The 26,872-nt window shown below is 46.1% G+C and overlaps 1 long non-coding RNA gene across 6 annotated transcripts in view; it reads right to left on the bottom strand.

Annotated features, from left to right (window-relative positions):
• LOC135302554 (uncharacterized) overlaps positions 1-21,230 on the bottom strand; it is a 106,049-nt gene extending 84,819 nt beyond the window's left edge. For 5 of the 6 annotated variants that reach the window (XR_010364152.1, XR_010364153.1, XR_010364156.1 and 2 more), the window contains exons 1-3: positions 21,106-21,230; positions 7,828-7,986; positions 7,617-7,730 (exon numbers count right to left, since the gene is read on the bottom strand). This is a non-coding gene — a long non-coding RNA (uncharacterized LOC135302554). Of the gene's footprint in view, positions 1-182; positions 1,273-7,616; positions 7,731-7,827; positions 7,987-21,105 lie in introns of those variants that run through there. The other variant, XR_010364155.1, reaches the window with a different exon arrangement.
• Between the last annotated feature and the right edge of the window lie 5,642 nt (positions 21,231-26,872).

Below are 26,872 nucleotides of genomic sequence, written 5' to 3'. Positions count from 1 at the left end.
CAGCGCCTTCCACTGAGTAACAGCTCACCAAAAGCCCAGCCCTGGTAGCTAATGAGACTCTTCACGGAGAAATGTTGTCACTTGGTGTCTGCGGGGTGTCGCACCCAAGGACACAATGCCTGGATCCGGCCCGATGTCCCCCGCGCTCCCTTCCGGTCTTGGTCACCATCCCAGCACCCATTTATTCCAACGTCAGATGACTCCCCTGCAGCAAAAGTGTTCCAGGAGCACTTGCCAGCCTGGCCAACAGCAGCGTTTTAGTGCCTCGAGCTCTGCTGGGACCTGAAATGGGGCTGAGCCGAGTGGATCCCAGTGGGAAAAGGGCTCAGAATGTTGAGAAGATGGTTGTGCAAGAGCAGGACACAAGATACCAGGTGAGCATCTTGGCTTAGACACTTTCCCAATGTGGTTTTTGATAGGTTACAACATCAGTTCTGAGCTGTCTTACCCCAGCAAAGGGGGATGTTGTATTTCCTGACACTTCAGGCTCTCCTAAGGAAAAATGTGTCCTATTTGAGAAGAGTTGGAGGAAGAGGTCAGGAATACAAAGCAGGGAACAAGACAACAAACCAACCAGCAGTAGAGCCACTCAGCTCAACAAAAGCAAAGACAATGTGAACACACAGGCTTGAGCATAAAAATATCCAGGGTCTGTCCAAATCCTGTAGGAGCAGAGCTCCAACACCTCTGGGCAATGGCAAACCCGGGTCCTGTGTGTGCAAACCAGGAGATTTATTTGTGCAGTCCCGTGCAAGCGTGTGTTTTTGTGGTGCATGTGCTCATGATAAGCCAATAAAAGAAACCCGAGTGAAATACAGACTGGGAAAAACGTAACCTATGAAAGCCACACAGAATCTTTTTTTTCCCCCCCATTTCTTGCTCTTTTTCAGTTTGTCTAAATATACCTCAGGGCTTTTTCTCTTGGTTTCAGTGTGCTCTTTCATGGATAGTTTTCAATGTATGTTAAAGTCGCTGGCTGCTGGCAGCTCAGATTTTTGCACTGTGCGTCTCGGCTTTCTCTTCCATTAAGACAAAGTGCTGGCACTGCTCTTTGACCAAGCACATTGTTCATGGTACTGAGCAGCAATTTTCCATCTCTGACTGTCTTTGGGCTCACCCCAGGAGGAAGGGTGAGCCTGGCTTATTAAGCTCTTGTTTCTCAGAGAGCAGCAACATCTGGAGTGCGGGGTGGGCTGCTGGCATGCCTCAGCGGAAAGGAATTCGGCGTGGGGTGAGGTCTGCCCAGCTCCAGAGGTGTCACTGCAGTCGGGTCTGGGGACAGAGAAATAATGAAACCCCACAGAAAGCAGCACATTTCAACCTGTGCTGGGCTGCTCTGAGGTTTTGTTTCTTCTGACAGGAGTCAGGAGGCCCAGGAACCATGCTAGTCTTGGGTTTTATCATCCAAAGCTACATTTTGCTCTCCTGCTATGCAAGACTTTTGAAAACTTGTGTTGCCCTTGATGTCTAACTCAATGGACTACAAAAAAACCAAGGCAGATGTAGAGGATGAACTCAGCTACTTGATTTCATTGAGGTTACCTCTGAGGCACTCCTGAAAACCCATCCCAAATGGAGTAGTCCATGGTACAGAAACCACCTTTGGCTGAAGACAGGTAGCATTTGCTGTGCCCAGCAATGTGGGCATCCCCCCTGCCTCTGTTGGGTGTCACTTTGGTCCATGTGAGGTGACATGTCCTGGAACCAGCTAGTCTTGGGACGCAGGCCTCCAAGATCTACACACAAGACTCCCATATGTCACTCCTCCACAGCTTTTCACCAATATCCTCCTTTTCCTCATGCTCTTACACACCCTGGCTCTCCACTTTTCCTCCAGCTTTTCCCTCTCAATATTACTGGAGAGCCACATGGAAAAGAAACCTTGCTGAGTGGGGCTTTCCAATGCAGTGCTGAGGAACTTTAACTGAACCTCTCCCCAAAATGTTTATGCCTTTGGTCCCCATGTGTGTTTGCAATTGTGCTTGCTGGAAAGAGCCCACCACCACCATGGAGATAAAAGCCATCCAGCATGCGACTCCTAGAAGTTTATTTTGGCTGCCAAGCCAAATGTAGAGATAGTCTCTAATTAGAAGTGTTGCCTCTGCAGCAGTGCAGAGTAGTAACAAGAGTGGAATTTGTCTGCAGCGTGCGCTGCACTCGCATGGCCATGGTGAATTAAGCAAAAATGTCAAGCTCAGCCTGCAAGCAGCAGACACCCTGCATCACATTCCATATTTGCACCACACAGCAGCCTGGCCACGGGGCATGTTTCTTGATGAGTCTTGATGATGTTCATGCTAATTTGGGTTTAAACCCAGAAGAGCCTGGGATGTTCCCCTCTCCACCTTTTCTGACTACTGTGATGATGATTAAGAAAGGAGAATTTCTAGTTAGAGCCTGTCATCGCTGAGCTTTGGGAAGATGTGGAACACATTTCATCCAGTGAACCCCAACAGCTGGAGTACACCCACTCAGGGTATTCCTCCTTTGCTGCAACATTTATTTATTTAGAGCTGACTTCTCCAGAGATGTTTATCCTTGCAGAAATATTTGCAAACATCAGGAAATCAGCGTAAAAGCTTTCTGCCAAAATAATACCTCTGCCTGATTTTATTTTAAAGGCTTTAGACCTTCGTGTAATGTACACAGAAATGGTATTTACCTACAGATGCCCAGGAGTTACAAAGTCTATGGAGTTGAATGAAGAGTAGCATTTTATACCATCATAAATACACTTCATTTCTCAAAGGAAGAGCCATATTTTAAGGATTTATGATGCTCTTACTGGGTCTATTACTACCCATGGACATAATCCCCAGGTGAAAAGTCCTCTTTCCCACTTTTGGGGTTTTTCTGTAGCATTTTTCCCTAGAATACCCCAACATCAAAAGACAAAAAATAAATAACTTAAGGAGAACCTTCCAGGAATTCTTCAAAACCCAACTTTTTCTTATATGATGACAACATGACTCTAAGACAAAATGTTCTCAAGAGCTACAAAACTTAGAAATAGTTGCTCCATCACATGCAGTTCTCTGGTTTGAAGCCTGGGGAACCAGACCTGCTCTCAAGAAGTGTGAAGCTATTGATTTCCTCTTCTGTGCCAAACACTGTCAGTACGCCCAGCCCCTTGCCAGAGCACATTGCTACACACCAAGCAGGAAAGAAAACCAGGAGTGAAAACAAACCTGTCAACCCCTCTGGGCCCTTGGCTAGAGCTTCACAGGGTCAAGAGAGGCCAAGACACAACTGTAAGATTAATTTCTCCCCACCTGCAAGAATTAGTCCGTTTATTTAAATCAGACCCAAAAAATCCCAAAACCAACACCCTTACAAAACCTCTTGATTGTCACATATTGCAACATGCTCAAACCTTTTTAAAAACTAGGGCAAGCCTGGTGCTCACAGATGAGCACATCCAGTTACAAACCCAGTTTATCTCAGCTTGGGGACACCTCAGGCAATGTTGAAGCACGGTGTCTTCAGCATGAACTGCCCCTGTGGTGGTTTGTTCCCAGTTAACTCCAGTTAAAAGCTGTGCCTGAAGCACCTGACTGTGAACAATTGTTCCCAGCAAAATCTTGTGCAAGCAGAAGAATTTTCTTCCTAATAAAAGCAAGACCTTCAGGACTGATGGAGCCAAGAAGTTAATCAAGTTTCCTACTAAACAGGAAGTTGTGGGACTGTGGCAGGAGGAGAAAATCTGTGTTTTGGCTGGAGAAAGAGTGGAGAGGAATAATACAAATTAACCACTGGGGTTTGTTGTTTATTTGACAGGAAAATACCCTTCAAATGTACCAGTTTGGTCAATATCCAGTCTGATAAGACCGGCAATAAAATGCAAGCTGAACTTCAGAAAAGGGAAGAGTGAAGCCACCACAGGCATGAGGACCATTGTAACTAAATCAGTCCTGCTATTAATATTTTTTAGGACTGCTCCCACAATAGTTGTTATTACCACTAATTACAACTGCAGCAATACTTGCACTGCAGAAGTGTTTGGCTTTTCTGCCCTCGAGCAGGATCTCAGTGTGTTGCTCAAATGTGCAACAAAATTAATTGCCCTGAGCCCCAGAAGAAGGTTTCTAATATAGCACGTTCTTTTGCAGGAGCTTAAAAAGGAGAATAAACTCACTGCTGGTTCCATTCTTGTCCATATAAACCAGCTTCCACTTTCAAGGACTTGCACGTTTCCCTGTCATCTGATGGGCAATTAGTCCAGGGCATCTCACAATGGTGGCGACAGACCAAATCAAGAAGACCAAAAAAGTACAGACAAAAATGCAATCATGTCATTACAGCAGAACATATGACCACATTTTGCTTCTAGCTACCAAGCAGTACTATGGGATGTGTGTATTCATGTGAAAATAAACCCAACCAGTCATTGAGATATATACAAAATGGATGATTCATGGTACTTGTGACACTGGAATTGCTCGACAAAGAGAGGGAAGAAAGCTGTTGATTGCCAGGCACCTCAAGAAAGACCACAGATACAGATAAATTTAATGTTATAGACACTGTGGACGTGCAAATTTCTATCTGAAGACTAACAGACAGGCCTGTGAAAAGCAATGAAGAAAAACATGCTCTTTAGATTCAAAATAACTGGGGAAAGTTGCACATCCACCAATTCAAAAAGGGTGGGAGTCACTGAGTCAATATGCAGCACTCAAAGGCCTTAATGGGCAATACACCCTTTCTAGCCTTAATCCTTTGATTAGTAAATGGCAGAGAAGACCACAAAGAAAACACATAGATCACAGCCTAGATATGGTCCTTCAGCTCTTTGGGATTTATCTTTCTCAAAATAAGCAGCATTATTGAACCCTCAGTACACTGGGCGACTTGAAAGTGTAAGTATTTGTTGGATCAAAGTATGCATTACTTCAAAAGCATGAAATGCTTAGATATTGAAAGCCATAAATCTTCCTCTGTAAAATACATGCATATATAATTTATATGATAAGCTTAATACTGAGATTTTTAGCTTGGCTTCCCGCAGACACGAGATGCAGGCAATTATGTTCCCTTAAGAGCGAGTCCGTCTGTCCCCTCTCAGTCCCAAAGAAAATAACTTTGGAGCCCATTAGCCAATTTCAACCAATTTTGGCAGAGGGATCGAGGTCTTAAGGCTATGAAGTTCCCATATGCTTTGTGCTCCTAGGTGGCCAGGTAGGAGTGGCAGACTCATTGTCAAGTGCCCTGAAGGAATGGCATCAGTATGGACACCACCCTTTTGGAGGCATCAGAGAACCCAGAGAGACCTCAGGAATCTTCAAATAGGGATGTGTGAAGAAATTCACATCTCATTAGACATCAGCAAGTCAGAGCACAAGATCTGAGGATCTCCTGCTGTTGAAAGCACCCATTTCTCCTTCTCCTTTGCTCCTAACAGCAATTTTGGTGCCTTCAGAGCACCTTCACATCCCAATTCCCCACTCACTGGAGTTGTGTCTTTCCATTTAATGGGAGCCCCATTGCATTTTTATGCCTCAGCTCTCTGCTCACAACTGGGGCTATCTCCTAACATATGGAAACAATTCATTTTCTTTGTCATCGTTTGGATCTGAAACTCGGGCACTCTGAAATGTAACTATACATGAATTTCCCTGAACTAATTACATAATATTTATCCTATTTTCTTTAAAGTAATACTCGCTAGCTAAGAAATGAAGAACTGCATTGCTTATAATAAACTCTGCATGCTACATTGTAATCTAAACTGTACAGTTATATATGGTGAAGAACTAAAAGGTTTGAGTTATTCCCCTTGGCAAACATTTTTTTAAGGATTGCTTAAATAAGCAGTACAGAAACCAGATGTCATTTGGTAAGAGTATCTGAATGACCAAAAATTTGCTGTCTGGGTACTTTTTTTTTAACTTTATAAAAACATGAGAAATTCTTTGGATTTATATCATATTTAGCAGCTGTGAAACAGTGCAAACATCTGTTTGTACCTATAGGGAGCTGACCTACGGGGTCCTCATCTCTTAATCACCAAGCAACAAGCCAGTCTCATATACATAGTTTATTGTTTTCTTTTCAGCTGCCTCCTGCACTTCAAAGTTTTTGTACTCTCATGTTCCATTATCACGGTGAGAGGGACTGTCCATTCATTACAAGGCCAGATCTGTGCAATAAGTGATCAAAAATGGCCATAAAGCACTGTGGACACAGAAGTGCCCTCAAACACAGCCATAAGGAACTCTGAGTATGTCATAAAAATTGTTGCTTCCCTTTTTCCCCCTCTATTATTCATTGTTGGTCTGCTGCTGTGTTGTTTTTTTTTTTTAATGTAAAGGCTGAAAGAAAAGATGAAAAGCAACAGAAGTCTCTTTTTGTAGCCAATCTACTGTGGACAGAGGGGTTGACAAGACAGCTCCATGAGGTCTCATCTACCCTCTTTTTCTAGGTTTCTACAATTGTCAGTTATTATAAGAAAATACTACTATCTTCTACAGCTATTTTCTTCTACATGGACCACCCCAATGACTCCAAAAGAAGGAAAATAAAATAACTTTAGCGGATATCCCCTTCCCAAGAGGTTCTAGTACTGTGCCTATGCCCAGCACACAGCCTAAGGAAGATCCCACCCTCTGTCAGGAGTTCTAATATAATGCAGGGCATAGAGGGAAAATGAAATTTATTGGAGAAGATTTTTTGCCCTGTTCATTACCACAACACACATTCACACCCCATCCTTTAGTGATTTAGCCAGGAGCAAAATTTTTCAGCCTCCAAGATAATCTTTTCCCCCTAATGTAATATTGACCCTGGGACCTCGATTTTTATACAGTGAGAGAAGAGTGCAAACAGTGTGGAAGAAAAGATTTGTGGTCCTTAGACATGAGAGTGGAATCAGCACTCCCAGATATACTATGAGAGCTTAAGCTACACTCTGAACTAAGGCTGAAAACAAATGGGAAACACTGTATGATTCCATCCCATTACAGTACAAATAAATCATTTCTGGAAATCTAAAACAAATGGCCCAAGCTCAGCTCTATGGATGATCCAAATGCAAAAAAGCTGCTAATTCTAAAAGGCAGATGCAAGTAACCAATTAAGAATGCAGAAAAAAAAATAAGGAGTGTAACTTGTTTAGCAGGAAGATGTTAAGGCCACAGAAGTGGGTCTTCCAATCACCTTTTTTGGTATTCCTGAGCAAACATTCTTTTTTGCTTACGTTAATATGGAATGTATTATGACAACGTTCTTATGGATATCCATGCCTTTTGTCTATCAGTACTTGCAGATACATTCAAAACAGCTGCAAATATTTTTTAAATTATGTAAAAGTCCCAAACACTTTGAAAAGAATATTAATATCCCTTTAAAACAGCAGTGTATTATATTAAATTAAGGATAGGAATTTAGAGAACAAAAAAAATGTTGTTAGCATTAACATTTTCATTGCTTTCAAATGCAGTTGCCTCAGATAAGACTTAGAACTATTTTGGTAAAATTTAGAAGCATTATGATGTTTGCACATTTAGATGACAAAGCACATAATCACACATACAGGTTACAAGGAAAGGTTTGTCTTCTCAAAGCTCAGTTGGTTTTTTAACAACTATTTGAAAAAATACAGAATTTTTTCTACATACCACCTCTCCCTAACTTTGCTTTGCTTCAGTCTGGAGATCATCATAGCTGCAGTCCCATTCCCAGTGCCCATGGAGATGTTATTTCTCTTAGTGCTGCTTCCTCAGGCTTTGTCTCTGCAGCCATTAAAATAAAAATAAAATAAAATAAAATAAAATAAAATAAAATAAAATAAAATAAAATAAAATAAAATAAAATAAAATAACAAAATACCTTGGAGGGGTTTTCAGGAGGGATCTGGAAAGGGGAGGTATCATTTCTTGCAATGAACCTCTCAACCATCTTCTATCTTTCCACATCCATGACCAAGCTGGCAGCGGGCAGGGAAGTTATGGGACATAAAGAGCTCTATTTGCCACCTCCACCAAACTCCTGAGGAAGGAAAAACACAAACTAGTGCTTTCCTCTGGGTGTGGAAGTTGTGTTATGGAAACAGGGGCATTGACACCCTCAAAAGATCACTGCAGAAGTACCACAGAAAGTGCAGAACAGGAAAGGTCTGCACTCATCACACCCTTCCACACTGCATTTTTGGGGAACATTTTCTCTGCAAAGACAGGAGGATTTGTGTCTTGACTCAGAATCCAGCACAAAAGAGAAGGGACAGTGCAAGAGCACCCAGGGGAGCTGAAACACCACGCTCTGAAATGCATCAAAGCATGCACATGGAGAAGTGGCTGCCACTCGGAAATGCATTTCCTGGCTCTTGGGTCAACCACGACTTTTAATTTTAATTTTACCCATTACATAACTTGGACGCAGTATGGGCTGCTTGAGCAAGGGCTTTCCAACATTTCTTCTGGCTGTTTCTTTTCTCATGGACTGCAGTTTCATGTCCTTTGGTCAGGTGTGTGCAGCTCCACTTTCTCCCTCCCAGGATGGACTAATGATACACCAAATAACAAGGAGGATGAGCAAAGGAGAGAAGAATAAAAGAGGAATAAAGCTGATTCCATGTGCTAACTCCATTGCCAGGTACTTGTAGGCTGTGGTTACTTTCTTTGGTTTTGATTTATTCTTGTTTTGTTTTGGGTTTTTTTGTTCTGTTTTGTTTTTGGTAGGATTAAACAGCTAATAAATACAGATTTCATGTCCCATAAATAATGTTTTATCTGTCAGCTCACTCAAAGAATAATCAATAGTTAGTGCATGAGACTTTACAGTACAAAATATCAAAACAAAATAAGCTCTGCATTTACTTTTCCCAGAGATACCTTGGAATCCTTCACCTCATTTTGTTCTTACCTAAAATACCAGTTATGTCTCCCAAAAAACAACCAGTGACTTAGTTACACACAGATTAATGCCTTCAAAACTTCTGAAAACAAGACCTAGACCTAAATAATTCCTACATCTGTGGAGGCTCTCTTAACATTTGGTCAGTCAGGATAGAAATTCTGGTCAGAAACCGCCTGCAGTTCTTGGCTGTCCCCAAATGCTGATTCCTGGCTCAGGCTTCCTCTTGTTGGAGCCGTGTCTTAGGCTGAAAGATGTGCCTGGATGTTTGTATTCTATTTCCCATCTGTCAGAGCTGGGGCAGTTATCCTCTGTCCATGGGGCAGTTATTTCTTTGTCTCTCCCACAGCCAATCCTCCCTCCAGGAGATCTCTGCTGTCCATGGCCAGGGAGTGTCCCTGCATGGCTGATCAAATTCCACATCCCATGGGGAGATGCTCCCCCCAGGGCAGGAGCTAAGCATTCCTACCTGGATACAATCTGAGCCTGGGACAGCACAGCAGCCTTTGTCCCCTGCATTCCCAGAGGAGCAGCTTTCTCCTGCCCTGCATTCCCAGGGGAGCAGCTTTCTCCTGCCCTGCATTCCCAGGGGAGCAGCTTTCTGCTGCCCTGCCTTCCCAGAGGAGCAGGTTTCTCCTGCCCTGCATTCCCAGAGGCAGACCAGGTCCATCTCCAGCAGCCCTGGAGCTCCAGAGGAAAACTCCCGCCTTGGGCAGGATCCCTGCTCCAGCAGAACCACAGCTGGCACTGCAGGAGGGCTGAGCCACCATGGGATGGGACTGTGCCACCACCCTAACACACAGGGGGACAGCTCCTCAACTGACTCTGGCAGTGGTTTGTTTTCTTTTTTGTACTATTGCATTTGTATTTTTAATTTTCCTAGTAAAGAGCTGTTATTCCTGCTCCCATATCTTTGCCTGAGAGCCCCTTAATTTCAAAATTACAATAATTCTGATGGAGGGGGTTTGCATTTTCTATTTCAAGGAAGGCTCCCGCCTTTTCAAACCAAGACAGGCAGGTTTGGATACAACAGGCTCAGTGCTGTCAGCCCTTCCCTCTGTCAGCCCTCACTGAGTCAGTTCCTGTTATCCCTGCTAAAAGCACAGGAGATTTCTGGTGTGCCCATGTTGCAATACCAGCCTCTGAAATTACCACTGATAAATCTGAAAAAAATCACAGAATTGAAAGGGAACTTGAAGATCATCTTGTTCCCGCTCCCCTGCCATGGGGAGTTTCACTATCCCAGGTTGCTCTAAGCCTCATCCAGCCTGGCCTTGGACATTTCCAGGGATGGGGCATCCACAACTTTTTTTGGGCAACCTCTTCCAGTGACTCAGTGTTAACCCAGACAAAATTAGCAACATCGAACTATCAGATGGTTCTTTGCAGTGATCAAATATCAAATCAATAGAAAATCTTAATTTTTATCTATAAATTTTAAACTATTAAAAAAAACTAATTGGCTCCTGCTCTTCTTCTTTGGACAGAGGCAAAGCAACACATTCAATGCATTATTATTTTTGCTTTGTACCTTCTCCCTCATGGGTGGCACTTATCAAATCTGCTTTTGCACCTGTACCTCATTTAAAGGTTATAGTTCATCCATTAACCCTGCTAACACCACCCAAGAGGCACAGCAGCAATATTAATTTAGTGGTATCTGGAACTCAGCTCTAAAACCTCAATTAAAATTTTTTAAAAGGTTTCTAAACAATGTTTATAAATATAATTATATCTATATAATGATAGCTGTAATATAATATCTATTACATGTTATGTTTTATATATTATCTACTATATGTATTATATTATATATAATATAACAGATATATATCTTGGCATAGAGGCACCATTTTTGATGCCACAAACTCTTGCCCTGGATTTCCCTTGAGCCAACCAATGTTTTTGTATAAAAACATTATTCGGATGCTTTTTGTGTAGCATTCTTCAAAGCTCCTTGAGTCACAACACTCACAGAAGCAGCTGAAATTTGCTGTGTCTGCATGTGGAAACAGCTCTGCTATCTCTGCCTGTGGTTACCTGGACATTCCAATGGACAATTTTTGGATTATAATTCCACTACCCGCTCAGCTACCAAATCTTGCAACCTGTCCCTGCCAAGAAAACTCCAGGAGAAATAAAATCCCCTGAAAGACTTGCTTACAATGCTCCAGCTCAGAGCTTGGCAGCTGCCTTCCAAAATTACATGATTAAAGTAATGCTAATGAGACATTCATCCCCTGCACCTTTTTCCTTGAAATAAATATGCAGGGCTCTGCATTACAGGTGCATGCAAAATTGCTTAAATAGACATCTTGGAAGCACAGGAAATAAAAACAAAGGACACTCTGGCAGAAAGTTCCCAAAATACTTGAAAATGTAACTGAATAAATAACTCTTGTTTTTGGACTGAAATCTGCAGACCTTAGCAGATGTGTCCAAGCTAAACCAAATATCCAGGGAACTGGATCTCCTTTCTGATGAGAAATAATGAAGAGCACTGCACTGGCAAGGAGACAGGCTGGAAGAACCTACTGGTCTTTTCCAGCTCCAGCTTCCGTGATAGCTCGGAGTTATCCTTGATCCATCAATGAAGTTCCTTATTTTGAGCCCAGGCCCCAGGGCTGCCAAACCTACATCCATGTTGAACTGGAAGCATTCAAGCATTCATGGAGTGAATAGGATTAGTGGATACTCACAGGCCAGCACGTGCCCCCTGTCTTTGTGGGAGTGGAAGCTGGAAAGACCATGGAATATAATCAGAGGGTAAAAGCCCACTCAAGAAGAGGAAAAATATAGGAGCCACTCTTCTTTTATTTTTTTTTTTTAATATTTAAGAAATGCCACCACGGAGGTGTCAACTTAAATTATTAGGGAAAATACTAAGGCAAATAAAGAAATGGCATTCCACAGACCTGCATGGAGGTGTAAAGGGGGTATTTTCAGTGAGGCTTTTTTTCAGGCCCTGCTCTAACAGTACCTGCCATTGTATTTGCAGGGCAGGGTGTCAAATCTGCTTACAGGATTTTTAGCTGCTCTACTTTGCAATCCTTTCTGCTGCAGGGCCCTGCTCCTCCGAAGGTGAAGCCCACAGCAAAACCCTTCTCCCCAACAGCAATGGCAGCAGGAGCAGGCCCCAAGTTTGTAAATATTAACTTCTTTCGAATGACAGATTATTTACTCTCTGCTCTTCGAACCACCCAGGCCAAGTGGACGGGGGCCAAGTTTGTTAACAATAGCTCTTGGCTGGGACACGCCGTAGCAAAGGTTAAATCCTGTTTGCCTTATTCCAGTGTGGAGTCCCACCGCTGGCTTTGGGAGGGCAGCAGCCTTGGGCCCCAGTTTTGCAGGATGCAGAGAGCCCTGAGCGACCCATGGGCACCGTGCTGGAGCCTCCAAACACAGCAACAAGACCCACCACGATGAGGGGCTGCCAGAGGGGGTTTGTAACCACTGAGGAGAGTCTTTGCTGCCACACCACTCAGGCACGTCCATCTGAGCCTTCTCCACGCAGTTGTAGTAACCATGGTGGGGATCTCAGTGAGAAAGGAGATTACAAAATCACAGAATGGTTTGGGCTGGAAGGAAACTTAAAGACCATCTCATTCCACCCCTGCCATGAGTAGGGACACCTTCCACTATCCCAGGTTGCTCCAAGCATTGTCCAGCCTGGCCTGGAGCACCTCCAGGGATGGGGCAGCCACAGCTGCTCTGGGCACCCTGCCAGGGTCTCCCACCCTCACAGCCACCAAGCCATTCCTGCCTGTCCTGTGTGGATTCATGAGACGCCCCTGTTTGCAAGGGCAGGTCTTGCCTCCCTATTGATCAATCATGGAACATCAAGAAGAGGAAAGCAGCTGCCATTTGGCCACAAATCTCCAAATCCACAACAAGAAACAAGCACTGTCTGGCACGATGGGCACCCCTAACACCCTCAGCACAGACGCAGGAGCTGCCTTTCTCAGAAGAATCCTGTTTCCACGTGCACCAAGGTAGGAACAGCAGTGGCTGACCCACTTTGCACCCTTCCTCAGTCTGTGTATCACCCTCCTCTTCCTGCCAGCCTTCCTCCTCCCAGCTGGTGCCAGAGGTGCAAAACATGCTGATCCATGAGGGCACAGGGTGTGCTTTGCCCGAAGTGACCCGCACAGATGGCTCGCAGAGGAAGCGCTTGCACAGCAGAGCCAAGTGGCCACTGGCTCATCCAGAGACATTCCTCCCCTGATTAGGAAGGCTGGGAAGGAGCCAGGGGTGGATCTCCTTCCTGTGGCTGCAGCCATTCCTGCCACGACTTGGATCACACCTCTCAGAGACACTCTCGGGTCGGGCACGGGAAGTTCACGGCGGCAAAAGTGCTGGTGGGGAAGGGGGAAGAGCACGGGATGGAGGGGAAGTTCACTGGGGTTCAGCCAAAGCTGGGTCTGGAAGAACAGAGATCTGATAAAAAGGAGAGAGGAATTGCAATGGACATGACCCCCGGGGACTCCTCATCCCTTCTCCAGTAAGTGCAAGGTACTGGACACATCAAGAATGAAGAGCGCAGCTCCGAGAAACCCACTGCTTAGAGTGGTTTGAAGAAATGCAGGTACAGACCTACCACCACACCTCACCTGGGTGAAAATCAAGATCTCCAGGTCAGAGGATGATATTTCTCACCTCTTCTGGCATCCCCAATGCAAACTGTCCTGCTGAACTTGGACAGGTTTGCTGTGCTGCACACACTGTGTGCTCCACAACACAGGAAAGACTAAACAAATCTCTCCAGGCAGCCAGGGTCAAGCCATACCATTTTTATCCCCGAAGCCAAGGAGGAGAAGATTGCACTTCCTAGCAGGGAAAATAACGACACAGCAAAACGAAAAAAACAAGGGAAGCATTACTCAAATTATCTCCACAGCGAGTGGAGGGATGGGAGTCCAGAGAACAAAGAGATCAGATGACCAGATGGGACAGATCAAGCTGACCACAAAGCCTCTGTCCAACATTTTTTGACAACTGCTAGAGCCATATGTTCATGAGGATTGTGGAATAACTGGGAAGGGTGTGTGGACTCGGAGCGAGCCCGACCGCACTCGGAGCTGCGTGGCTGTAGGGTGTGAGCCAGGGAGCCTTTGGTGTGTGACCCAGATCCCTGTGAAGGGAGAGGGGCTGCTGGATCATTTAGCTCACCTCATGACGGGCTCTGACCAGCCCTTCTCGTATGTTTCCTGGTGTTTGGTCCATCTCTAATGAGCCATGCTCTGGGGGGAATTCTTAGGTCATTTATTTTGCATCATGTCTGCGAGGAGAGGTAGCAGGACTACGGCTAATTAGGAAAGCAGACAGATAGCACCAAACAAAGCCAGGGACAGAGGGATTTTGTCTGGGTGCCTAGAGCTGGGAGTGACCCTTTGTGCCAGCTGCCCTATGGACCTGAACATCAACACTCCTGAAGGGCAGAAGCTGCACATCCCAAACGCTCTGTCCTGCCCTTTGGGCTACGTCCCCATAAAAAACACACTTTCCTCATTTATTTTGTCAGCTGCTCCTTTTGATTACTTAGCACATTCCAAGGAGTGCGAGGAAATTCAATGGATGACGTCCTGCGAAGTGAAGGTGACAGTTTTCAGGAGTGAGAAGTAATGGCAGATACCCCTCCTAGGGATGTGCAGGGACATTCAGCCCTGCCCTGAGGCAGTTTGTCACCCACTAATGAGTGGGTCTACTACACACAAATTCAGGGCACAGGACCAACCAGCCACCATGGCAGGCAATAGTTTTTCCCTCTAAAATTGAAGTGAAGAGAATTTAACCACATAATATTACTTAATTTTCACCCTGAGATGAGTGACCAAGGGACCATTTCCCATCGTAATATTCCAAACTGCCCTTGGTCTTTGACAGGGCCTTGGAGTCCTAGAACCATAATAACATTAATAATTTAATAACTAATAGCATTAATAAATTCCAGGGGGAAAAAAAAAAGTAAAACAAGTGTCAAAAAGCACCAAACATGGTGCACAGAGATGTGTTCCTGCAAAACACCCTCAAGCTGCACCAGAGCAGCCCAAGACTCTTCCACCCTTTTCCCCACCATCCCACAGCCCACATCCTCCCACACCATTCCCTGGATCCTCACATGATGCACAATTTTCTTTAATCTCCAGGAGACCAGACTGCCCCTCCATCAGCAGATCCAGCCTGTGCTCTGTGCTTTGTTGTAACTCCCTAAAACTCCTGCCCAGAGAAGAAAACACTGCAGCTTTTTTCTCATCCTGAGGGCTTGCAGGTGCTTTGGAATAGTGCTGCTGGAACTCATATCCCAGGGGCTGCTCTTAGGTAGGGGTGGTGCTATCCTGGGGTCATGAGGACACTGAGACAGGTGGCCAAAAGCTCAGCAGATGTCCATGGACCAAGACTCAGCAGCCACAATCACCCAACTCTCCTGCACACTGTGAAGAAGTGAGTCCAGAGGACTCAAATCCCAAAGGTGATCAGAGGGATGGAACACCTCTCCAAAGAGGAAAAGCTGAGGGAATTGAGATTCTTCAGCCTGGACAGAAGGAGGTTCCAGGGTGAACTTTTTGTGGCACTTCAGTACCTGAAGGGGCTACAAGAGACATTGAGATGGAGGTTGGACAAGGCTTGTAGTGACAGGACAAGGAGGAATGGCTTCCCACTGACAGAAGGAATGTGGGATATTGGGGAGAAATTCTTCCCTCTGAAGGTGGTAAGGCCCTGGTACAGGGTGTCCAGAGAAGCTGTGGCTGCCTCATCCCTGGAAGTGTTCAGGGAGATGGGGCTTGGAACAATCTTGTCTATAGAAGGTGTCTCTGCCCATGGCAGGTGAGCGGAACAAGAGGATCTTTAAGGTCCCTTACCTTAACCATCCTGGAATTTTAGGATTCTGTGAAGAAGGGAGAACTCAGAGAACTCACAGAGAAAACCCTGTGAACAGAAGCTTTCATATTGTGACTCCACCAGTCTGGAGTCAGGGACAGCAGAGCAGCCAAGAACTCCATGGGGAGGGAGTTTCCCCTCACTCTGATGCGAGCGTTTCCCTTTTCCAGGACACCACATCTGCTCTGTAGAGTGGCCACCCTCCACAGAGGCTGCACCACGAGGGGATCCCATCCCTCCTGTGCCCAGCAACACTAGGAAGGGGCTGGCTGCCCTTCCCCATCCTCGATATCCCCTCCCCCCTATCCAGCAGTACTTCCCGGGCAGATGGAAGCAAGGACCAGGTTGGGAAACGCTGCACGAGCGCGTTGCTGCCGGATAATGTAAACAGGGCTGTCGGACACGGCGAGTGCTGCCAGGCTTTGATCAGAGCCAGCTGCATGGCCAGGCTCTCCCCAGGGCCATGGTCCTGCTCCTCTGCCCCGTCCCTGCGGGGGCCTCATCCTTCTGCTGGCAGAGGAAAGAAGCTCTTGTGGCTTTGCGTCTCACACCGGCAATTTTGGGATGCGGGAGAAATAATTTAGGTTATTCCCCAGCAGCAGCTGGAATTCCCTGCTTTTGGACCTGAGAAAGTTTCCCAAGGGGAAAATGGTGCCTTGAGTTTAGGAAATTTTGTGGGCATTTGAAATGTAGCTCAGTTATGGCTTTTATCCACCAGCAGAGCCAGGGAGCTGGAGTAAGATCTCCCCATCATCTGAGCTGCTCATGGCTGAGCCTTTCCCCTCCTGATCACTTCACCCCACCTGGTGGAACAATCCAGGTTTAAAAAAAAACTGAATTTGGGGAGTGTAGCACTTTTTACAGGCCTGGATCACCCCAGGGATGTGGTTCATGGCCCACCTGCAGATGGTTTCTCACCCAGCAAGGGGCAGTAGGGACATCGCATCTCACCTCACATCCCACCCAGCTGCTGCTCATCCTTCTGGAAAGGTGCTGCTCCACTGTCCCTCGGGATCTGCAGGAGCCTGATCCTGGCCAATCCCAGTGCTCCTGGGATTTGAGCACTGAGGGAGGGAAGGAGATGTAGCTGCAGCTGCAGGGACATCCCCTGCCCATGTGCCAACAAGAAGTCTTACAAGTAGTCATTTTTCACATCAAGTTTTCCAGAATTCTGATATTTTCCTTCCTGCTGCCTTAAGATCAGTTTTACCTCACTGTTTTTTCTATTTATTACTCAAAGTTTATGTCTTTCACCTGTTATAAGGCAACCACAGCCTTAGGAGAGACAGAGTGAATAAATTAGCTTTTTTTGGTACAGATTTTGTCCACAACTGGACAATCCCTGTGTTATGGTTGGGAGAAAAGTGTCCAAGGCTGGGAAACACCAGCATTTTCTGCAGCAGCCTTTTTGAAAGTAGTAACAGTTCAATGAAGTGGTTAGGAGTTTACAAGGGCTTGGAAAAAATTACCTCCTTTTAGAAAGTGTTAATTATATGACTAATTAAATAGAGAGGAGGTTGAAACACTCTCCTAATCATAACCTGTGTGCTCCTTGCCCGCTCCTTGCGTGACAGAGAAAACAGGGAATGGATCCTGTTTGGCCTTCATGGCAGGAAGTGGCTACTGAACCAGCTCTAACTTCTAATTTATTTACCTGGGAAGCCGTAGGGAACTGTTTTAAAATTGACCAACGTTTCTGCTACTTAAAAAGAAAAAACCCCAAACCCACCAGCCATTCAGTAAAAACACATTTGGAACAGCCTGAGTTTTAAGTAAGAGATATAAAAGGCCACTTTGTTTATGTTTTTCAGCAATGGTATGTTGGCTTCTTTTTTTCCTAAATGACGGCGAAGAAAAAAAACATTATGTTAAATCTCTTATCTCCACACAAAGTGGTTGCAGCTATCATAAAACACACACATTGTGTCATTTCAAAACACAAATGGGCTCACGGTCAAACATTCTTCAGATTACCTCCTCTTTTCTTTTTCCTTTATAATTTTGTGGGCATTAATAAAGTTCAGCATATTCAAGAGGGGTGCTTTGTTCCTCCAGTGAGGAATTAATCACAACCTTCTGGAGAAGCACAAAGAAACCACAGGGTCAGGACTGAGCTGCAATTGCTGCTAAGCCCTCCATGATGCCCAGTGCTGTGGCACCAACCTGTCCCTGATCCCATGGGCTTTTATAGTGACAAAAAGTGATGGGAATGGGGCTGTGATACAGGAATCTGGGGCCAGCAGCAAGATCCCTGGTCCAGAGCTCTCTTTGACTGCAGGCAGCTCATTTAACCTCCCTGTGCCCAGCAGAATAAGTTAAAAATTCTCCTTCCATGGGGGATTTCATTTCCATCCAGTGGGACTACATCTCAAACACTTCAGACCTGGAACCTGAGGACAAAACTGCTTTTTTGATGGTTCCAGGATGATCAGAGCTCACCAGGCTGCCACAGGGGAGCTGGCAGGAAGGACAGGCACTTCCACCCACTGCCTTCTCCCTCCTCACTGCCAAAACTCAGGCTGGCACATCTGGCCAGCTGCCACCCACCTGGGCACTGTTTGAGGGCAGAGCTTAAAACCCTGAGCCAGCTCCAAGGAGAGAGCCCCAGCACGGGGGCAGCTCAGCCAAAAAACAGGCTCTAAATATAACAAGAACACGGGAGGTGGAAAGCAAACAGCGCCTGCTGAGGTGTGCTGTGCCTCAGAAGGGCACGTGGGAGAGGTGGTGGCACAGCTGGAGACTGCCCTGACCTGTGTGTGCTGCTAGTCAAGAAGAAAACTCTGCCAGCACAGCCAAAAGGATATTTTTGGCACCAAAAAATAGGATATTTTGGCAAAGCTGAGCACTTCTGATGCTGCTGGAGCTATTGGGTACCTGCTGGCCACTTGAGCAAAGGGAGGGGTGCCCCATTTTCCTGGAGCATCCAGAGCCCCTCCAGGACATTTCCATTAGAGAGGTTATGCACCCCAGAGCCCTCCTCTATCCCAAACTCTGTCCCAGTGCTGCTGGAGACCTGTTTGACTCAGAGGTTCCCGTGATGCCTGCTGGTTTTATTCCCACATCCTGCCCCATTTCAAGGTGACTCAGACAGTGATGTTTGAGTCATGTTTGAAGATGCTGAACCCAAGGGATCACGCTGAGATGGCCCAAAATTACAGGTGGGTTTTCCAGCCCTCAGTCATGGGTATTTCCACCTCCTGCCAGTTCTCTCTCCTTTTTGTTGCTTTGAAAGGCTTGTGGCTGCAGACAGCTGAGAAGAGGATGTTGTGCAGGGACAGGGCAGTGGGTATTCCTGGGAGAAATGTCAGAGGGGGAAGTGGCAGTGCCACCAGGCTGGAGCTCCTCCCTGAGCAGATGCAGGTCATTCATATTTGGCTGGGTGAAGCAGCCATGAGGTGTTCCAGCCAGTGAGGAGGCAAGGAAGAATATTCTACTCCCATACACCTGGACCTTTTTTACTCCAAAGTGACCCTTCAGCCTCCACCATTTACAAATGGCATCTTTAAGGACACTTCCAAATAAGCAACTAATAAAGGAACAAACAGGAGGACTGACAAGACTTGGATGTGAAAGAGGTACTGGATTTTTGAAAATGAGGAACCAGAGGAACAAAACTGGAATTTGTCCTGCCCAGTGGCATCTGGCCAGCAAAAGTGACCAGCCACCACCAGCATGGCCAGGCAGCTGGGACCACTAAAGTCTGTGCTGTCACAACACCCCAGTGTCACCAGAGCAGAAGCAGCCTGGGGCTGTGGAGATCTTGAGAATTGTGGACCCAAATTCAGCAGACACCAAGATTTGCAGGTGGTTTGAACCCTAGCATTGACCTGCATCCTCAGGGCTGTGCTTTGCTTTGATAGTTTAGTGAGCCTGAAGGTCTGGTACCATCACAGGGATATCTGAGGGTCAGAGATGACCAAACCTCACTGGGCTTGGGGAGAGGTTTCCTCCTCCTGCAGCAATGGGAACTCAGAGGAATCACAGAATCTCAGGATGAGCTGAGCTGGAAGGGACCCACAGGGGTCATCAAATCCAACTCCTGGCCCTGCACAGGACCATCCCCAAGAGTCACACCCTGTGTCTGAGAGCATTGTTCAAGCACTCCTGGAGCTCTGTCAGGCTGGGGCTGTGGCCACTTCTCTGGAGAGCCTGTTCAGTGCCTGATCATGCTCTAGAGAAGAAGCCATCCCCAATACCCAGCCTAGACCTCCCCTGACATTCAAGACCATTCCCCATGTCCTGTAAGAGGTCACCAGAGAGAAGAGATCAATGCCTGCTCCTCCTCTTCCCCCCATCAGGAAGCTGTAGACTGCCATGAGGTGTCCCCTCAATTTCCTTTTTCTTTTCTATTCTCAAGGCTGGACAGATCAAATGCCCCCAGCCAAGATGAACCCCACAGGTCTCTGCACACCAGCAGCCAGCTGGATGCTGCCAGATCCCATCAGCAGGAACCAGGACCAAAATCTGGAGAGAGTGTGTCCACTCCAGGTGATTCACACACACCTGCTCCAAATCCATGAGAATGGTGGACATGGTGAGAATGCAGGACATGACATGCACTGAAACCACCATCACTCTGCAAATCCATCCATCTCTCCACCCTGCCCAACCCAAACTCTGAGCTGATCCCCCAGAGCCAGCTACCCCAGAGAGAGCTGGGACAGAAGTATATTCGAAATATAAAAGGTTAAAAGCAGCACAGACTGTGAAAACAAAGGCTTGGGCTTCAAAACAACCTCAACACACCATTTCAGGGAAATTTCTGAAAGTGTTTGTTACCGCTAGTGCCACAAAAGCGATGGATTTAAGGAATTTGGACGTGCTGGAAATGGGCTCTGCTGTGAGTCACCCGCTCCGAGCGGGCACGGCCAGCAAACAAACCCCCGGAGCACCACACAAACACTGATAACACTTGCACCAGGCAACAGCCACAGGACCTTTCAGCAGCTGAACTAATCTATTCCCACTGTTACGCCGCGTTACTTCAGGCACAAAGTGGGGAATTATTTTTATTTTTTTTTCCCTTTCCCTGCTAATTAACATTTGTTCGCGCACAAAATGCGGAGGCCGGTGCCAAGCGGACATACCTAGATAGAGCCTAATATTAGATTTCACAAAAGCATTCATCCTGTCTAAACAAACATCCTCCATAGAGTGTTAACCTCAAAATCTTTGCCCAAACAGATGTTCCCACCACGGGCACGGCTCAGCATCGAGAACGAAGCCTCCGCATCCATGACCATCCCCAATTAACCCAGGCATCGACAGGAAAACACTCCGTTATTTTAGGAAGCTTTGCAGAGAGCTTCCTTTCGAATTTAAAACCGGATCAGTCAGTATTTGTCTCTAGCAGAGGTTTTTCTTCAAGTTACTCACTTTTTGTTACAGCCAGAGACAGCGTCCTGCTTGTAAGAGCTGAGAAAATTCTCTGGCAAATGATGTAGGGTGTTGATTAGCCAATATATGGTTCAGGTCTGGTCTAGCAGGCAGGAGGCTGAAATGGGAAAGCAAGTTTTTTAACAATTTGTTATACACAGTAGCAAGAAAAACAGGAAGTAGGTGTTTATTAGCAGTTTCCAAATATACCAGCCAAAATAAAACTCCCCATGCAGTCTGAGGTATTCAAAATACAGCGACGACCAGAATTCCTCAGATTATAAGAGGGTAATTAATCACAAACAGTGTTCACAGACCACTGATTTGGAAACTTCCTTTTTTATTGAAGATCTGGATCAAGAGCAAACTTCAAAGCAAAACTAATTGATCTGAGATTCATTGTGTCTGGGCGATAAAGCAAAAAAATAAAATATCATTCTGACACAGCCAGGTCCGTGGTTTACATTCATCCTGCCCTGACAGCCCGTAAAGCACATTAAAAAGCCATTTTTCACTGGATGCTATAGCTCTGACCTATTGCAACATAAAAGCTATTCATACACGGGAGACTGTTGCTTCCTCACAATCAGTGTATTGCACCCAAAGCCAGCCGTGTTATTCCAGGCTTGTTCCTCAGGAATGTGAGCATATCTTGGAGACTGATTCATAAAAGGAAGAGAGCAGCCCACTTCTGGGCCAGGCTCACATGCTTTATTCAGAAGTGAAATTTTCTGAATTTTGTTTGGCTCCAGCAACTCTTAACTCTGCTGGAGCCAGGAGAGCAACTTGAAATGAGCAGTTCTGTCCTCATTTTTCTAAAAAGTGCCAGAAAATAGCAGGGTTCACCAATTTTTCTGCATCAAGGTTGTATGCAGGTCCCATCCAGGGACTGCCATTCACCAGCAGCCAGAATTGATTGAAATACTTGTGATTTAACCTATATAATTTGTCACCTAAGTCATCTGGCTTTTTCTCCTTGTCCTCTACTGAAGGATTCAACAGGCCCCAGGGATACCTCCATGAAAACACAGCCCCCCTCTAAATCCATATATCATAAGACAAAAAAAAAAAGATCAGTAAGCTTTCAAAGGCATTTTCTCCACACCTGCTCTCCTGGCATGTGCCATAGATGCTCCTGATTCCCACATGAGATCCTGTCATCTGATTCACAGGTGGCAGAGGCAGAGCCATGGGCCAAGGAAAGCAGCAGGATTTTGCAGGGTTAGTTTTCATGTCAGGCTGAAATGGCATGGTTGGATAGAGAGTTTAGAAGGGGAAAATTGGTTTCTTTTTTGACTGCAATAAATTCCCAGGCTGAAAGAGCTCACCCCAAGCAGAGCTTTTCAATCACAGAATGGTTTAGGTTGGAAGGAATCTCAGAGATCTTCCAGTTCCTCTGCCATGAGCAGAGACACCTTCCACCATCCCAGGGTGCTCTAAGCCTGGCCTTGGACACTTCCAGGGATCCAGGGGCAGCCACAGCTTCTCTGACACCCTCTACCAGAATCTCACCACCCTCACAGCCAGGAATTCCTTCCCAATATCCCATCTTTGAAATAGCCCTACCCTCTGGCAGTGGAAGCCATTCCCTGTGTCCTGGCCCTCCATGCCTTGTCTCCAGTCCCTCTCCACCTCTCCTGGAGCCCCTTTAGGCTCTGAGCTCTCCCTGGAGCCTTCTCTTCTCCAGGTAAACACCCCAAGCTCTCCCAGCCTGGGTCCAGCCCCTGGAGCATCTCCATGGCCTCCACTCACAACTTGCTCCAACATTTCCATGTCCTTCTGATTTGGGGGACCCCAGAGCTGGACACAGAACTCCAGAAACTTCAATCTGTGCTTCTTCTTTGTTTTTCTGGATAGCCTGAGGACTCACTTCAGCCCCAGACCCTGCTGGGCAGTTCTGCATCCCAAAGTGTGTAAAGGACCAATTGCTTGGAGAAGAAATTCTCAGTGGCCTCTGAGCAGGAGATGAGTGCTGGCTCTTCCCTCCAAGGAAAGTTCTCAGGGGGTGAAGTCTGGGGAAAGGTCTTGATCCTGCTAGGAAGACAGGAGTCCCAGCCAGACCGTGGGATGGGGTGTGCTTGGATCACACACCAAACCCTTCCAAAGCCAAGACTTCCCACTTCAAACTCTGTCAAAACACAGACGATGCGGACGCATCCAATTTATTCTCAATAGGTTTTGCAGACTTTCGTTTTGCTGGGCTGCTTTCCTGGAATCAAAGGCAGAAATATCTAAGCTGCCAGATCGCCAAAACCTCTGATAAAGATTTAATCCTAAACACAGGCTGTGATTATTTGATTTTTATTCTTTTTTTTTTGTCTATTGTCTGCTGATAGCTTCACCTGTGTCATCTGCTCTCAGCAAGGCAGACCAGTGCTGTGAACAGGAAAGATCACCAGGAACAAAACCTTTTACAAGGGATTAAATTTCATCTAAAAGCATGTAATTCTCCATAGCCAGGAGCAGTTTCTAATCTTCATATATAGAAACTTACAAGGCAAGGAATTCAAAGCCACCGGATTAAATGAAAAATGTGAATGAAAAGCTACATGCTGATACTCAGCTGACCTAGGCAAGTTACTGTACATTTTTCAAAGTTTTAAATTACCACTAATGGAAAACGTGGGGAGTAAGCCTGAAGTGTCTCTCTACATCATTCCTTCAAAAAAAAAAAAAAAAAAGAAGTCCAAAACAATGAATGAATATTTTCAGCTTAGCCCCTGATGCTTTCCAACACAGTTGGCCTCACTTTGCTCTTACTGTATAGATCAGCAGGTATCATCCGATTAGATTAAGACCAGCTGTTGGTTTCTAGTAAAGGAATTTCCCAAAAAGGTAAAATATAATTCAAGCTTAGCAGCCTAGATATTTTGGAAAAATAAAAACCTCCACTCATGACTGTAAAAAGCAGAGAAAAAGACATTATAAAGCATTTAAGAGTTTTGGTTTCAATTATTTTATATTAAAGGATAGGTAAGCTTAAATTGCTCAAACTCTTTATAAAAATAAAAGGGATTGTAAATAAAATTGGAAACAGATATACAACAACCAAGTTCCCACAGGTGCGTTTTCTTTACTGGGGAAATACCCGTGTGAATTTCCAGTTTCCCATCATGTAAGGGGAGACAATGAATTCTGAAGTTACCCCGTTTGCCTTTGGACTTTGCCACAGAAGAAGAACCCTCTTGTCTCTTCAGACCCCAGTGTCCCCCTGTGTGTGTCACAGCAAAGCAAAGGTTTGTGCTGCCCGCCGGGGCTCAGCCGAGATCAAAGCCCTGGGCCACTCACAACAAAACAAGAGGGTAAAGCCCAAAGAATCAAAGAGACAAAGGAAAGGTTTAAGAGATAAGGATCAGCCCCAGATATGATATTTCATCCAGATCAGATCCGGTGCAGAAGTTCAATTCAAAGTTCATAAGACAAAAATACAAAAGAGATCAGCTCCGAGGTTTTGTTGTTCTCTATCTCTCCAGGTTTGCAGTGACATTCCCATCTTCCAGGCAACAAAGGTTTCACCTGTATTATGCAAAACCATAGAGCTTATCTCATCTCCTGCTCCTGGCTATGCATCTACTCAAATATGTATTTCAGGCATTTCTAATATCCGCACCCAGCCCCAGACCAAATGCCTCCAGCTGCATCTCACAAACAAGGTGTGAAGTCCTGGAGTAACCAGCCAAACCAGAAACTCACTCCTTTCCTCAGAGAAAGGCACTTCTCCTCTCACTGAAGCTCCACCAATACAACATGGTGAAACATCTGAAGTTTTTTGTTTTTAAGACCAGGGGGAAAAAAGAAAAAAAGAAAAAACCAAACCCCTGCACCTATGGATTTCTCAGAGGTGTCAAAGCTGGTGCATGTTATATTTACATCTTTAATTGTCTTGGCTTGCAGGGGGGTGCTTGGGAATTAGTTGGTTGAAAGAGTCCATTTATCAAGAATTTAGGAATGAGAGAATGATGGCTGGGGAGGTCTGTAGGTGTTTGAAGGTAGAGGAGGCAACTGGGAACTGAGATGTCATTGCCCTCAGGCAAGGCTTGGCAGTGCCTCCCCTGGGAACAGCTCCTCTGAACGGGGTGAAAATACCAACACTGACTCTCAGCTGCTGCAAGCAGGATCAGAGACTGTAGAGAGCTGTGATCCACAAAATCCTACAGCTCTTTAAAGCTTTTATAAAAACACAACCATCATCTTCCTCTCAGTGTTACAGACCCTCAGCTTTTTTTCATAGAATATCCTGAGCTGGAAGGGACCCACAGGAATTATCCAGTGCAGATCCTCCCCTGCACAGGCACCCCAACAATCCCACCCTGGGCATCCCTGGCATTGGTGTCCAAATGCTCCTGGAGCTCTGGCAGCCTTGGGAATGTTCCCTGGGGAGCCTGGGCAGTGCCCAGCACCCTCTGGGGGGAAAAAATATTCTGATCTCCAACCTAAACCCACCCTGGCACAGCTCCAGCCATTCTCTGGGCTCTGTCACTGTCACAGTGGATTCATGGATGCAGCTCCTACAGTCCAGTCCCCAGGGCATCCCCAGCTGCTCCAGACCAACACAAACCCTGCAGCTCTTTAGGGTGGGCAGGTCACAACACACCTGGGTGGTCACAACACACCTGGCCCGAGCTGGGCACTGCCCATCCACAAATTCCATGCAGGAGAGGAGCCATGAGCGTTGCAGGGAAGCTTTGCAGCAGCACACAGGGAGCCCCTGGGGAGGCAGAGCCTTGGGAAAGGGCTCAGCAGGACTATTTACCATGGGGTTCTGGAACAGCTGTTGCCTAAACACAAATGTGATTCTGTCACTTGTCAGTCTCTGTGGTCTGCAGACACACAGGTTATTTCGGGCAGGGCTGAGCAGAGCACTGAGTTCCCTCACAGCAGGTGAGGTTTCTGCCTGAGCCCACATCTAGCAGAGCCTGCTCTGGCATCCTCACACCCTTCTGCTGGCTTTGGTCACCCCACTGCTCAAACAGAGTCACCCTGTTCCACAAATATTTACTGGAATGCCTATTTCACTGTGTTGCAAAAGAGAACTCTGTGACCTTGTCAAGCGCCACATCGAAGGCAGCAGCTGGATGCAGAAGAAGACACAGGAGCAGCAAGGAAAAGTCTGGCAGGAATGATGAGCACCTCCCTGTGCACAGTGTGATGCAGCTGTCCTTGCCCCCCTCTTAGGCAGAGCTGCACAAAACTATGTGGAAAAGAGCAGAGAAAAAGGGATTTAGGAAAATGCAAAAGAAAAAAAATAGCTAGAAGACTTAATTCTTAAATTTGGTGAGTGCTGCAGGCTTGTGGTCAGGTTAGGCTGGTTAAGTAAGTGCTGCAAATGGGTCAGGGTTCAACACAGCATGCATTCTGTCACAGGGATGCTTCTGGCAGTAAAATATTGAAAATATTGGAGGACATCACCAGGCCTTGGCTGGGTGAATGGCAGTGCCAATGCCCCCAGTGACAATGGGATGGCACCCGAGCCATGAGATCCATGCTCAGCCTGGCAGTGAGGTCACCCTGATGGCACAAGGACAAAAAGGCATTTCCTGACCCAGCTGCATCCCATGGTGCTTTCCCAGGCACCAGTGTGGCTCTGGATTGTCCCACTGCCTTTCCACCCTGAAGGAATCTGGGCCCCAGGCACCAGCACCTCCCGAAGGAGCAAGGTTGTGCTTGTGGGGAGAACTTGTGGGATGGAGGAAATATTGGCTGCTCCAATACTTCCTGCTTTGAAAGAGGTGTGTGGATGACCCATCCCGATCCTCTGACATGTGAG

This window comes from Passer domesticus, chromosome 6 (genome assembly GCF_036417665.1).
Source record: "Passer domesticus isolate bPasDom1 chromosome 6, bPasDom1.hap1, whole genome shotgun sequence".
In the NCBI taxonomy this organism is placed as follows: domain Eukaryota; kingdom Metazoa; phylum Chordata; class Aves; order Passeriformes; family Passeridae; genus Passer; species Passer domesticus.
This window is presented reverse-complemented; position numbering and strand designations above follow the sequence as displayed.